Here is a 12,700-nt window from a genome sequence, read left to right on the forward strand (position 1 = left end):
TTGAAACGAAAACGTTATAACCAAAACATTGACAGGATGTCTAATAAGCAGCTTAGGAACAAAGTTGGGACAGTCAGTTTTTGGAGGCCTAAATGACTATATTTTTAAAACCTATTTTTATCCTAAGTAGCCCATTATGTTTAATTTCTAACCCAATTTGAATCACTCAATTTGCATTTGAAACGAAAAGTTATAACCAAAACATTGACAGGGTGTCTAGAAGGCAGCTTAGGAACAGAGTTGGGACCGTCAGTTTTTGAAGGCCTAAATGACTATATTTTGAAAACCTGTTTCTATGATATCTTCCCATATGAATCTAGTTTACAAGGAAATTTGAATCACTCATTTTTGATATCGTATGAGAAAGTTATGACCAAACTACTGACTATCTATCGTAAATCAACACTCTTAAAACTCTGTTTTTCCGGCTATTCACCAGAGTATTTGACCCATCAATTTTTTTTTTTTTTCAAAACCTGTTTCTATTGGAGATAAATAAATTAATCTACTTTCATTTCAAATTTGAATCAGCTGAATTTTTCATCAAACGAAAAAACTATGCTTAAAATATCCACTGTTGTTCAATGTGAGGAAATCGAAAATGACTCTGTTATGCAGGTTGTTCTAAGTAAAATTGACATATCATATCATTGAATTTTTAAAACCTATTTCTATTGGTGATATATCTTTGAAGTAGCTCTCATTTGGCTTTTGAATCACTCGAATCGGACCAAAAACAAAGGAGTTGTGATTAAAACATTGTTGGTTAGTATGATTGGCCACTGCTCTCCCGCAGGTAATAAATTAATTTTACTTTGTTATTTTTTTTCCATAGATTTGTTTTACAGAGTAACTAATTGTTAGTTTTTTTGCATAATTATTGGATTAGGGGAGCCCGATCACCTCTCTTTATCCATGATTTAATGTTTTATTGCAGGTAAGCACTCGTTTTTGCAAGTCTTAAGAGAATAAAGAAGGTCAATTTATGGACGAGCGATTCTTGAAAGAAATTTTAATGAAACAATGGAATTTCATCCAATTCATTACCTAACGGATTCATAATAGAAGAAATAAAGAATTGATTTCCATTTGAAGATTCATGTCACTGTTGCCAATACATTTTTCCAAGAGATCATTTTTTTCCATTGATAGATTGATATTCCCTTAGGAAATAACATCATCTGTTGTAACTTAATTCATTTATTTATATACTGTTTTTAAATTAAAGTGTTGTTTCTTTTCTGATTTCTCTTACGTTTTTTTGTTTCAGGTGTTGCTTCCTTCAAATTGTAGTTTTCGCTCCATTGGCGATTAAACAATGAGGACCCCAACATGCAAGTTTCAGTTGCAGAGGGCAATCCTTCAGCAACTTCATTTCTATAAACAGTTTTTTTGTAGGGAACAGTTGCTGTTCCCTTAAGGGAACAACACTTTTTCGTGTGTAGATTTGCTGTTCCCTTTAGGGAACAACACTTTTTTCATGTATTTATTTGTTGTTCCCTAAAGGGAACAACACTTTTTCGTGTGTTGATTCGTTGTTCCCTGCAATGAACAGCTGTTGTTCCCTGCAAGGAACAACACTTTTTTGTGTGTATATTTGCTATTCCCTGCAGGGAAAAACACTTTTTCGTGTATTGGGGAACAACTGCTGTTGACCTAAAGGGAGCAACACTTTTTTGTGTGTTGATTTGCTGTTCCATAAAGGGAACAACACTTTTTTGTGTGTAGATTTGATGTTCCCTACATGGAACAGCTACTGTTCCCTCCAGGGAACAACACTTTTTCGTGTATTGGGGAACAACTGTTGTTCCCTAAAGGGAGCAACACTTTTTTGTATGTTGATTTGCTGTTCCCTAAAGGGAACAACACTTTTTCTGTATGCTTTCCTTTGCTGTCCCCTCTAGGGAACAACACATTTTTTTTTAGTATGATTTTGTTGTTCCCTAAAGGGAACAACACTTTTTCTGAGTGTTTTTTTTGTTGTTCTCTCCAAGGAATAACACATTTTTCTGAGTATGATTTTGTTGTTCCCTAAATGGAACAACACTTTTTCTGAGTGTTGTTTTTTTTTTTTTTGATCCGTCCAAGGAACAGCTACTGTTCCCTAAAGGGAGCAACACTTTTTTGAGTGTTTTTGTTGTTCTCTATAGGGAACAACACTTTTTTGAGTGTTTTTGTTGTTCCCTCCAGGGAACAGCTGCAGAGTTTTTTGTTGTTCCCTCAAGGGAACAACACTTTTTTTTAGTGTTTTTTGCCGTTCCCTCAAGGGAACAACACTTTTAGAGTTTTTATTGTTCCCTCTAGGGAACAACTCTTTTTTGAGTGTCTTTGAGTTTTTGTTGTTCCCTCTTCAGAAAAACATTTTTGCTTCTTGTGAAGTTTTGTGTGTTGTGAATAGCACCTCCTTTCTCTTGTGGGATTATTCTTAGTTCATCTCAACCACATTTTACTGATTCCCTTTCATGGCATGAAGTACACTATTTTTATGAGGACAAGAATTATGGATTCTATTGAAGCGAGTTAATATCATTCACATTATGATCTTTAACAGGACAACTTCTGGATGAGAGATTCTTTTTAAGAAAAGGGACAATTATTTATATACTACTTTACTACATCGTTTTCTGCTGTACATGATACTGATTGATCATCTTAATACCATGTTGGTTCCACCCTTCCTGGTTATAATCTTCTCCGTCTGTAATAAATGAGATTATGGGTATATTTTTTTCTATTGACATCTTCAACTTCTTCCACCATCCTTGCTCTTAAGGAGTACTGGGCCTCCCTTTATTTATCAAATGTGTAATAACAACAAAATTTTGTTTACAGATGGAGGATAGGGGGTCTCATTAAGAGCCAACCTACCATGTTCATAACGCTGCAACAAAGTGACATTCCCATTATGGCCACCACACTAGGGTTATGATCCATTGGATAGCTAAAATGTCCTTGGAATAGGAGGTATCATCACGAGTTGACTTAATCACTTTTGCTACATCCTAGTGAATGGCAGTGTGGTTATCTGGTTACCACGCTAGCACATTGATCTCTTCTGTAGAACAACACTGGAACTCTCCATTTATAAATTGAGGATCTTGGCTCATATGGGTTAAAAAGAAATGTTGTCGAGGCTATGGATGCCTGCTGGCAACAAAGGCTCTGCTTATGGTATTGAAGTTATATCTTATCGTCAATTATTACTATAATACCATTTTCTTATACTCTCTTTTTATCAGAGAAGTTATTTCCTTAAATTTTCCCTATTTTGAACCTTTACGCATGAGAAATTGTTTTCCGATCACTCGCATCATTTTCGGCTAGAATACCGTCAACAAAGCATCTTTTTGGCATATTGCTGTCCTTTTTGCTTACCGCATAACTTATCATCAATCCAAAGCGTCCTATCTCTTATTCATAACTATCTTTACACACTCTGCTTTCATTTTAACCATACCTCTTGCCGTCCTATCATTGATATGTGTACTCTGCTTCATTTACTGTCGTACTATTCATTCCCTTGCCTTGCCATAAGAACAACACTTTTTCTATGCTTTATGGTCATGAACGCCCTTTTCCAATTGGAGGGGGAAGGTATTCATTATGGGATAGCATGCGATATAATTACTGCACTCTACCATAACTTGTTGATTTGACAAACTATTAGTATTGCATTTATACAAAAGTTTTTTCTAATTGAAATTTTTGCATACAACTTATCTGTTGTCGTTCAAAACTAAAACTATGGATTCAAGAAATTTGCATGTAGCGTAATGATTTGTTTATAGGATAACAATAAGTATAGGGAGAAACTCTATTCACAACAAGGCCACACTATTGCAACTAACAAAAGAGGCTCGAGAAACTCGCGAATGCGAACAATTGTTCAGAAATGTGCTTGCATGGATTCCACCTTTTGCATCACTTTAAGCATCAACTCAACCTACATCAGCTTCAACAAATGCTAGTCCATACATGTCATTCCACATTTTTTTCGGAGGTAAAACTTGAGGTAAAATAGCATAATTTTCTTCTTTATTACAAATTTAGGAGAATTTCATCAAAATCCATTGAGCATTATTTATCCTCATTTATTCCACATCTTTACCACTTCTCATTTTCAAAGACATAGAATCTTTCAGTTTGGGGGAGTGTTCCTTTCATTTATTTATTTATTATGACTATGCCATTAATATTCTTTATCATCCATTGATTTTCTTATTCATTCTCAACACCTCCCTTATTCCATGTTGTTTTACACCAAGCATAGATTTCAATAGATGGTAGCAACCACCTCAATTTGTTTTCTAGCATTGCATGAGGGCATGCTAATTCTCCAGTTTGGGGGAGGAATTGCTATACATGATGGATGTTTTCTATTTTCTTTCTCATTTAAGTCATACAATTTCATTTTTACACAGTGCAAACATTGATTTGCGTATATCTTTAAAACTATGAACTGAATTCTTGTGATTTTTGGATAACAAAGAGGTATCATTAAAATACACAAACCCAAAAAATTTCAAGTTAAACTAGTTCATCAAATTTCAGAAATCATGCACTGTCACCTATAGCCATTTTGTTTATATCTTATGATCCATGCATCAAAACAATCTGATTTTTGGATCATAGAAGCATTAATATAGTAGAAATCTACTTGCAAAATTTCAACAAACTCTGGTATGTAGTTTTTGAGGAAATGGTTAATGAAGTTTGTTGTTACTTATATCAACTTCATATACATATAGTTGAACGTCAATCTAAAAATTGTTATGCCTTCATCAACATTGCTAAAATTGAATATTCATTATTTGATGAAGAATTCATTTGTTCCATCCATTTCATGAGTTGGGATGAACAATTTTTGTATTATTGCTTGGTTAATACAGAGTCTTTGGGTTGCATGAGGACATGCAATATATTCAATTTGGGGGTATGTTGGGCCGCTAATATGTCATTATTATTATCACTTTTTAAAACCTAATTCATCCATTTCTACCCTTCTATATCATGTCCTTTATCATGATTTATCATGTAATTCCATTTTATAATTATTTTTTCTCTTATGGATAAATATTATTTATTCTCCTTTATTTTTAATCAATTGATGATTATTATACATGATTTTACCAATAATGGTTATTAATAAATTTGTTGTAACATCACTCACCATTTTAGCCTCCAAGATATTTTCTAGATTGCAGATTTGATCTCTAGCTCATCATTAAATATTCAAACTCAAAAATTTGCTGGAATAAGAAGTGACAATTTTGCATTGGACATTCTAGACAAATGGAGAAGAATCTGGAAAATCTAAAACATGGGTTTTGTTCAGAATGGACCGAATTAGTTTTGTAATAAACAATTTTCCCAAATTCGATCCATATTAAGAGAAATGAAAGGTTCTCTGAAGATGTTTTTCTCAGATTCGCTATTGCGACCGGTTTCCAAATTATCTCAGTTGCAATACCAAATTCGACCTGTTCCTATTGAATGCTGATGGAAAGATATTTTAGACATGATCTTGATGATCAATTTGTTGTGAACAATCCAATTTTGTTGTGGAAATCATTTTGTAATCATCTCCGTTGTAACTTCTCCCTGTTCTCTGTGTATTTAACTCAAAACAAAAATCAAAGAAGGGGATTCATGATGGATCATTAGAGATAGGATAGGATAGGAGGAGAGGGGATAATGGAGAGATTTTGATATATACATGTAATCATTGTTGAATTACAGGTAGACTATGTTATATTATTTTCATTCAATGAAAGAGTATGTTGATTTCCCTTGACGCGTGCAAATCGAATCGAATGAGAAGTGTTGATTAAGCCTGAGTGGTTTTTAATTCTCCAGTTATTGTAAGTTATTTCCTCCCAGAAGTGGCAAGGGCTCGCCACAACTGGGAGATCTAGCTAGATTAGCACCAATGTTGTAGATTTCCATTACCGGTTGCATTTCAATTATGCCAATTCTGTAGGTTGTGAGTGTTAATTTCATTGCAGAGCACGTGTTAATTTCATTACAGAGTGTTTAATTTCTAAAATAAGCATGAGTTATTTTTACACAGGCAGGCGTAGATAAGGCGTGGATTAGAGCATTGATTTCATTTTATTTCGTCTACAACATTACATAATAGGGCATACGTGAGAGTGTGGTTATTATAGAATCAGCTGAAAGAGATTGGTTAATGCTACTGAACTCTCATTTGACATCATCTCCATTTGAATTGCTTAATTGAGATTGAGTGCGATTTAGATAGAATCAGCTAGAAGAGATTGGTTAGTGCTACTATGCTCTTGGTTGATGCTATTTTCTATTGAATTGCTTGCTTCAGATTTGATTATGGTTTTGCTTGAGATTAAGTCATGCTTAGATGTATTATTTCCTTTAAAAGTTACAACTTGAGATTTATAAATGCATCCGTTTACTCTTGTATCAAGTTTTATAGTTCAACTTAAAAAGCATTACTCTCCGGATTTATAGCTTGCACATATTGTGTATACTCTTGAAACAAAAAGACTTACCCAGGTTGATAATTAATGTGAGGAAATTAGGAGTTTTAAAAGACACCTTTTAGCACCCAATAGGCTAGAGGGATTGTCTCTATCTGCAGAGAGAATATTCCTACTCCACATGAAGAGACTTACCTTCTTGCAAATACCTAAAGTGAGCATCACCTCCTGCATTCCAGAGAAGTAATGGAACATGGGTCCCTCGTGCACCACACTCCATTCATCCATATGATTAATGGTGGTCTTCACAAAATTCCTGAGAGAATAATACTTTACCACTCTGCTTCACAGGTTTTCGAATCGATGGTTGGTGGCAAGCAAAGGGACTTTGTGGGAAACATTGCATAGGGTGAAATCCGCAAAATGCACGGGGTGGCATATGTTAAAAAAAAAAATTGGGACATTTTCCCCATATGGATGGAAAATGCATTTACAGCTCAAGGCACATGAATGTAGAATATGGTTGTTGATGAATGCCAGAGTAGTGTTGGAACCCACTCTATCTTGGAAATCCTTGGTGCAAGCATTGTTGAGTTGGATTATCATCTCATGGGAATCGATCAATGAACAATGGGTATTGTGTAGAAGGATATCATTGTTACCCACCACAATGAAGCTTTCGTAGGGTTGCCTGGGACAAATCTCCAAAGCCATGGTGTTGTTGTAGTGGCGATCCAAAGGCGTTTTCACCAAATTGCGAAGCTCCACCATGACCTGCAGGTGGAGCCGCTTGTTCTTAACCCAAGACTTAAACGCTAGATCAAATTTGGTCCAATGCTTGTCCTTGACAACTTCTTGGATTTTTAAAAGGCTGTAGATGTTGTCAGCATTGGCCTAGGTTTCTTTCATTGTCAATATCGGTTTCAAAGAACTTATTGATGGGGATGGACAACAATGGTTGATGCAAGAGTTTCCCTTCTTTCTGATGGTGATGACTGTGTAATTGATGTCAAGCTTGCAAATATCCTCTATGCGAAGCTTAGCATTTTTCAAGATGGAATTGTTATAACACCCACAGAGGATGCGTTGCCCATGAAAGCGATGATGGTGATATTCTTGACAGGATAGACTTGCTTGAGTGGAATTTTGACATCCTCAATTTGGAGATGCTGCACGATGTTGTAATACTGGGTGAGTCTCAGGTTCATAACCATGTACTTCCTGTTCACCTGTCTACATGATAACTCACTATCTCCATGTGCTTTAATGTTAGTGATACCATGGTTGAGAGTGTGATGAAATACAGTAATGAGGGCCTTGGTATTCTGCTATGTTATTAGTCAATTTGTAGCCGAGAAGACAACATAAAGATGATGCATGCAGTTATAGGCTCCCTTTGCATGCTCCATTGAAATACAATTTGCATAGAGGAGAAGAGAATGCTTTGCTTCAGTCACCAACCCACAATTGAGCTTATGCATCATATTTTATTCTAGTTGTCTTGAAGAAACGACCCTAGAGGTAGAAAAGCAAGGGTTTCAACCATTGTATCATATAGATCAATGGCCATCATATTTATAAAATTGAGCACTTATGCCATAACACCAACCCTAAACTGGAACCTTCCCGCTTTGTATTTCACTAATTAGAAATTGCTACAATAGAGGAGATACAAATAAGTGACTACAAGAACTCCTAGGTGTAGCATACCTAGACCACTGCGATGATGAAGGTTAGGGGTTTCCAAAACCTTGTAGATCGGAACAATTTAGGGAAGGAAGTCGAAAAATTCACCTTGGAAACCCTAATAAAACCTTGATTCTGATGGATTCGTCACTTGCTCTGATACCACTGATCTAGATCTTTGGGGCTCCAAGATATGAGCAATTTACACACTGTGAAGCAAAAAAAAAACCTTAAAAACAAATAAATCAGAAAACTAATTTTTATTAGATCAGGATGTTGATGGCAACTACATTGTGTTAGATAATCTATTCTCTTACAAAGCGAGTCAGGTTATTTATAGCCCTTTTTTAGTTACATTACCATGGGTGGATAATACCATGGGTGAGTTATTTACAACCTTTAGTTACATTACCATGGGTAAATTTCCTTTCATATCACATCATCATTAAGGAATCAAGTTGATCTCCCTCTCTTTGAAGGATCACTTTTTAAGGAATACGTTTTCATCAAGAAGACATCTTCTATCAATATCATCATAAAAATCAAGAAGGAAATAGATTGAAGATATTTTCATCAAGCATTATATTCATCAGTAAATATCTTTATGTACACATCCAAATCTATAGAAATGTATTTTTGCAAAGAAAGCAACAAGTTGGTTGGGGCATGAAACTTTCTTGCATGGATGAAGAGGACATATTTGATCCTCATAGAAAGTGAAGTCGTGGAACATGTTAAAGGATCAATCACTAAACCTCCAAAGGAAGAATCTCAAGCTCTTGAAAAGTACATGAAAGGGGAAGTAAGGGCTCAAAGGATTCTCATATAATCCATCAAAGATCCTCTCATTCCCTATGTATCAAGGTTGCAAACATCAAAATAAATATATGACAAACTTGTAGAATTATTCTCCGTAAGCACTACAGGAGAAGTGATCTCATTAAGACAAGAACTCTACCAAATGAAGATATCAAGAGAAGAAGGAATAACCTCATAATTTATGAAGGTGCCATAAATAAGAGAACAACTGCAAGCGTTGGGAGAAATAATGTCTGACAAGGAAATGACCACCATAATGCTCAATTCACTAGCAAAGGAATGGGACAATTTTACATCAAGCATCTATGGAAAGAAAGAAGATACCCCATCCAATGAACTTTGGTCACTATGAAAAGTTGAAGAAACTAGGTTGAAGGAAAAAAGCGATGTAGGATCAAATGAGAAAATACAAGCATTTGCTGCCATGGCTAAGAAAAAAGGAAAATTTGGAAGGTTTGGTCCTTAGAAAAAGAACGAAAAGAATATGGCCAAGGTTGAATGCTATGGCTGTCATGAACATGGGCACTACAAGAGAGATTGTCCCAAACTCAAGAAGGACAAAAACAAAAGAGTGTAATAGGCCCCGTTAAAAATCCATGTAATAAAGTTAATAAAGGAAAAATAATACCTAGATCATGGGACATGTATTCCAAGTTGAATTTTGGGAAAAACATCCTAGCACGTGTTTATTTGGTTTATTTTGGCTAAAGGAAATTGGCAAAGGCTTTGAATATGCAAGAGGAATTAATTGGCATTTTATTTACAAAAATAATGAAAATTAGGAGAAAAGGAAGGTGAAAGTTCACAGGTTGCATGCGAGGAGGAAAATGAAGGAAAAATAATGGAAATTGAAGAAAATAAAGGCCTCATTGATAAAAAAGCTTCTGAGGATCAGTTCATGGCCTTTTGACAATTTTTGGATGGAGCTCTCTCTCTGTTCTCTCTACTCTCTCATACTCTCATACACTTAGAGTTCTTGGAGCACTATAGCATTCAAGGAAAGAAGGGAAAGGAAGGACCAGAGAGCAAAGGGAAGCAAGGATCAAGCAAGGAAGAACAAGGTCAAGTGGCTACAATGGGATTAATTATAGGTATCAAGTTACATGTATGATTTCCTTGCTAGTTTTGACATGCATGTGTGTTTTTGGTTCTCTTGCTACCATTGCCATGGGTTTTTCTAGGCGTGAAAATGTTTTTCAACCCTGACTTTCGATTTCTGGATAGCCATGGTTTGATGGGGTTCTCTTGTTTTGGTTGAGCAGGATTGCTGGATGGATTCAAAGCTGAGTGGGGTGGTATCAGGATATGCCACAAGGCCTAGGAATACCTAGACTGGTGAAGATGGGATTGAGGTAAACCCTGATTGTGTATGCCCTTGTTAGGTCTAGGAATCCTTGACCGGTGAATGATGGGATATACGATAGAACCTAGAGGGTGGAGCGTCGTTGGGCCTAGGAATCCTCAACCAGTGAATGGTGAGATATACAACAAAGCCTAGACTTGGAGACGAACAAATTCCTCATGATTTAGGTGGAGAGATCCAAAGGCATCCATGCTTGTATAGGCCTAGTGATCCTTGGATGGTGGGATTGTGGTAAAGCCTGATAGTGTATGTTCCTTGATTGGGCCTGGGAATCCCTTGGCGAGATTGCAGTAAATATTGGTTATATAGATGAGGGTTTTGGTCCCATGAATCCCTTTGTGGGATATACGGTAAAGCCTCAGGACGCCCTAGTTGGTTTTTTTTGTAAGTCCCACATTCATGATTGGAATATGGCACATGGTTGATTAGCTGAAATAAAGAGTTGGTTCAGCCCAATCTATGGTCAAGTGGTACGTGGAAGTCCTTGGCTTGGTTGTATTTTTCATATGTTAATAAAAAATATTTTCCTCTTGTGATTTATGTATAAATGCACTTGTTAATATGTGGTTTTTATGGCTTTTCTATCTATGTTATTTTGTGTGTTATATGTTGGTAATAAGCATGGTTTTATGACATATATTACCTATGGCTCTTATCATGTTTTGATTGGTAAATAAATGTATGAGCTAATAGGTGATAATGCAACTATTGTGATAAGGCATCAATTCTTCTTGACGATTCTTCGATAGGTATGAGACCCTTATGTTCATCTATGTATTTATGACTTGTAGATTTCATGTTTATCATTTGTTTGATGGAATGTATGTCATGGTTAGGTTAAAGCATTGATCAAGTTTTGTGCTAGAGGATTTTTCATGGTGTCATATATTATTTTGGAAAGTCTCATCAAGTTCTAGGCAGTGGTTTGGAGACTAGCCCTGAAAAGGTGGCTTAAATCTCATAGTCTCTCGCACATAACCTGTTGAAAAAGACTGCAGTCTCTCCCCTGCAGTCTTGTGGGCTTGTAGGAGAGACTGGAGGGTTTCATTCACATAGATGCCTTGTCATGGGAGTGACTTGAATTTTAGTTAAGTGAAAGTCTAGGTTAACTCATGGGTTGGGCACCTAGAGTGGTGGATTAGCTCCTTGGGGTCCTGTAGTACTTGAGGGAGGTCTGTAAAGTGTTGGTTCGTCAGTTACACTTCCTTAATTGAACTTAGGGAGTTGAATCATATCATAGTAACTCTTTATCACATTTTTACCCTGGTGGACTTGTTAGCTTGGGTAAATGTGGGAGGAGGCTGTTACAGAGTGGTATCAGAGCATGGTTCACCACTTGGATTGGATGGGTGAAATGTGTTTGTCTTGCATGCCCGTAGGTTATATATGTGCTTGCTATGTATGCATGGTAGTGGTCATTGTTATATTTCTGTTGACATGTATAAGTTGATGATGTTGTTGTTGGGATGCACTTGTCATGAATGCATGTCAGTTATATATGCATTTGTTATGCATGTCAGTATCTATATTTTGTTATGCATGAATTGTCATGGTTATAGTTATAAATGTATAGTGGGTCAAACATGCATTGTGAGGTCATTGTCTGTAGGTTGTGTCATCATGATATTGTTGGTATGTTATGATGTGGATATGTTGTCTGAGATAAAGCAAGAGATGTAGGTCATCCAAAGTGATGTTGTATCACTAGACCTCGAGGTAAGAAAAACTCGTCATACAAGATTGTATGTTATGAATGCAAGTATGTTGGTTAATGGTTGTTATAAGCATTAAGGTTATATACATTATGGTCATGTGCATGTTTTTCATTCTATTGTTGTTGTGGTTACATGCACGATAAATGCTAGTTGATCAGTTCGGTTATATGCACATGCATCAAAATGTCATGAATGGTAGTACTTGTTGTAATATGCATTACGGTTGTATGTATGATGATTATGTTAATTTCAGTTAAGATGTTGATGTTATATGTATCATGCCAACTTAGATCGGCCTATGCAGATGGTTATGGTTACGATATTTAGGTATGAGCCAACATATTTGTAATATTGTGTTGTACTAATCTAATTTGACTGTGCATATGTGATTGCTATGCATGAATGATAATTCTCTATGCGTTTATGATGTGAACATGTTAGCTAGTTACTGTATGGATATCATGCCCTTATTTATGTTTGAGTTGATTGTTTGTGAAGTTATATTGTTCTAATCTAGATTGATTGTGCAGACAAGATAGCATCCCCCGAGATACATTAAGGTATGGGTTTGCTTATGTCATCTATTTGGTGTTTGAATGTTTTATCATGTCGCATATTTGGTGTTTGAGTGTTTGGTGTCTATTATGTCATCTATTTGTTGT

The 12,700-nt window shown here is 35.8% G+C and overlaps 1 pseudogene; it reads right to left on the reverse strand.

Moving 5' to 3' along the window:
• LOC149169853 (beta-1,6-galactosyltransferase GALT29A-like) overlaps positions 1–12,700 on the reverse strand; it is a 30,981-nt pseudogene that overhangs the window by 8,268 nt on the left and 10,013 nt on the right.

Source organism: Pinus tabuliformis, chromosome 4_2 (genome assembly GCF_031772625.1).
Source record: "Pinus tabuliformis cultivar Carrire ecotype Pingquan chromosome 4_2, CPIR1, whole genome shotgun sequence".
Taxonomy (NCBI): Eukaryota; Viridiplantae; Streptophyta; class Pinopsida; order Pinales; family Pinaceae; genus Pinus; species Pinus tabuliformis.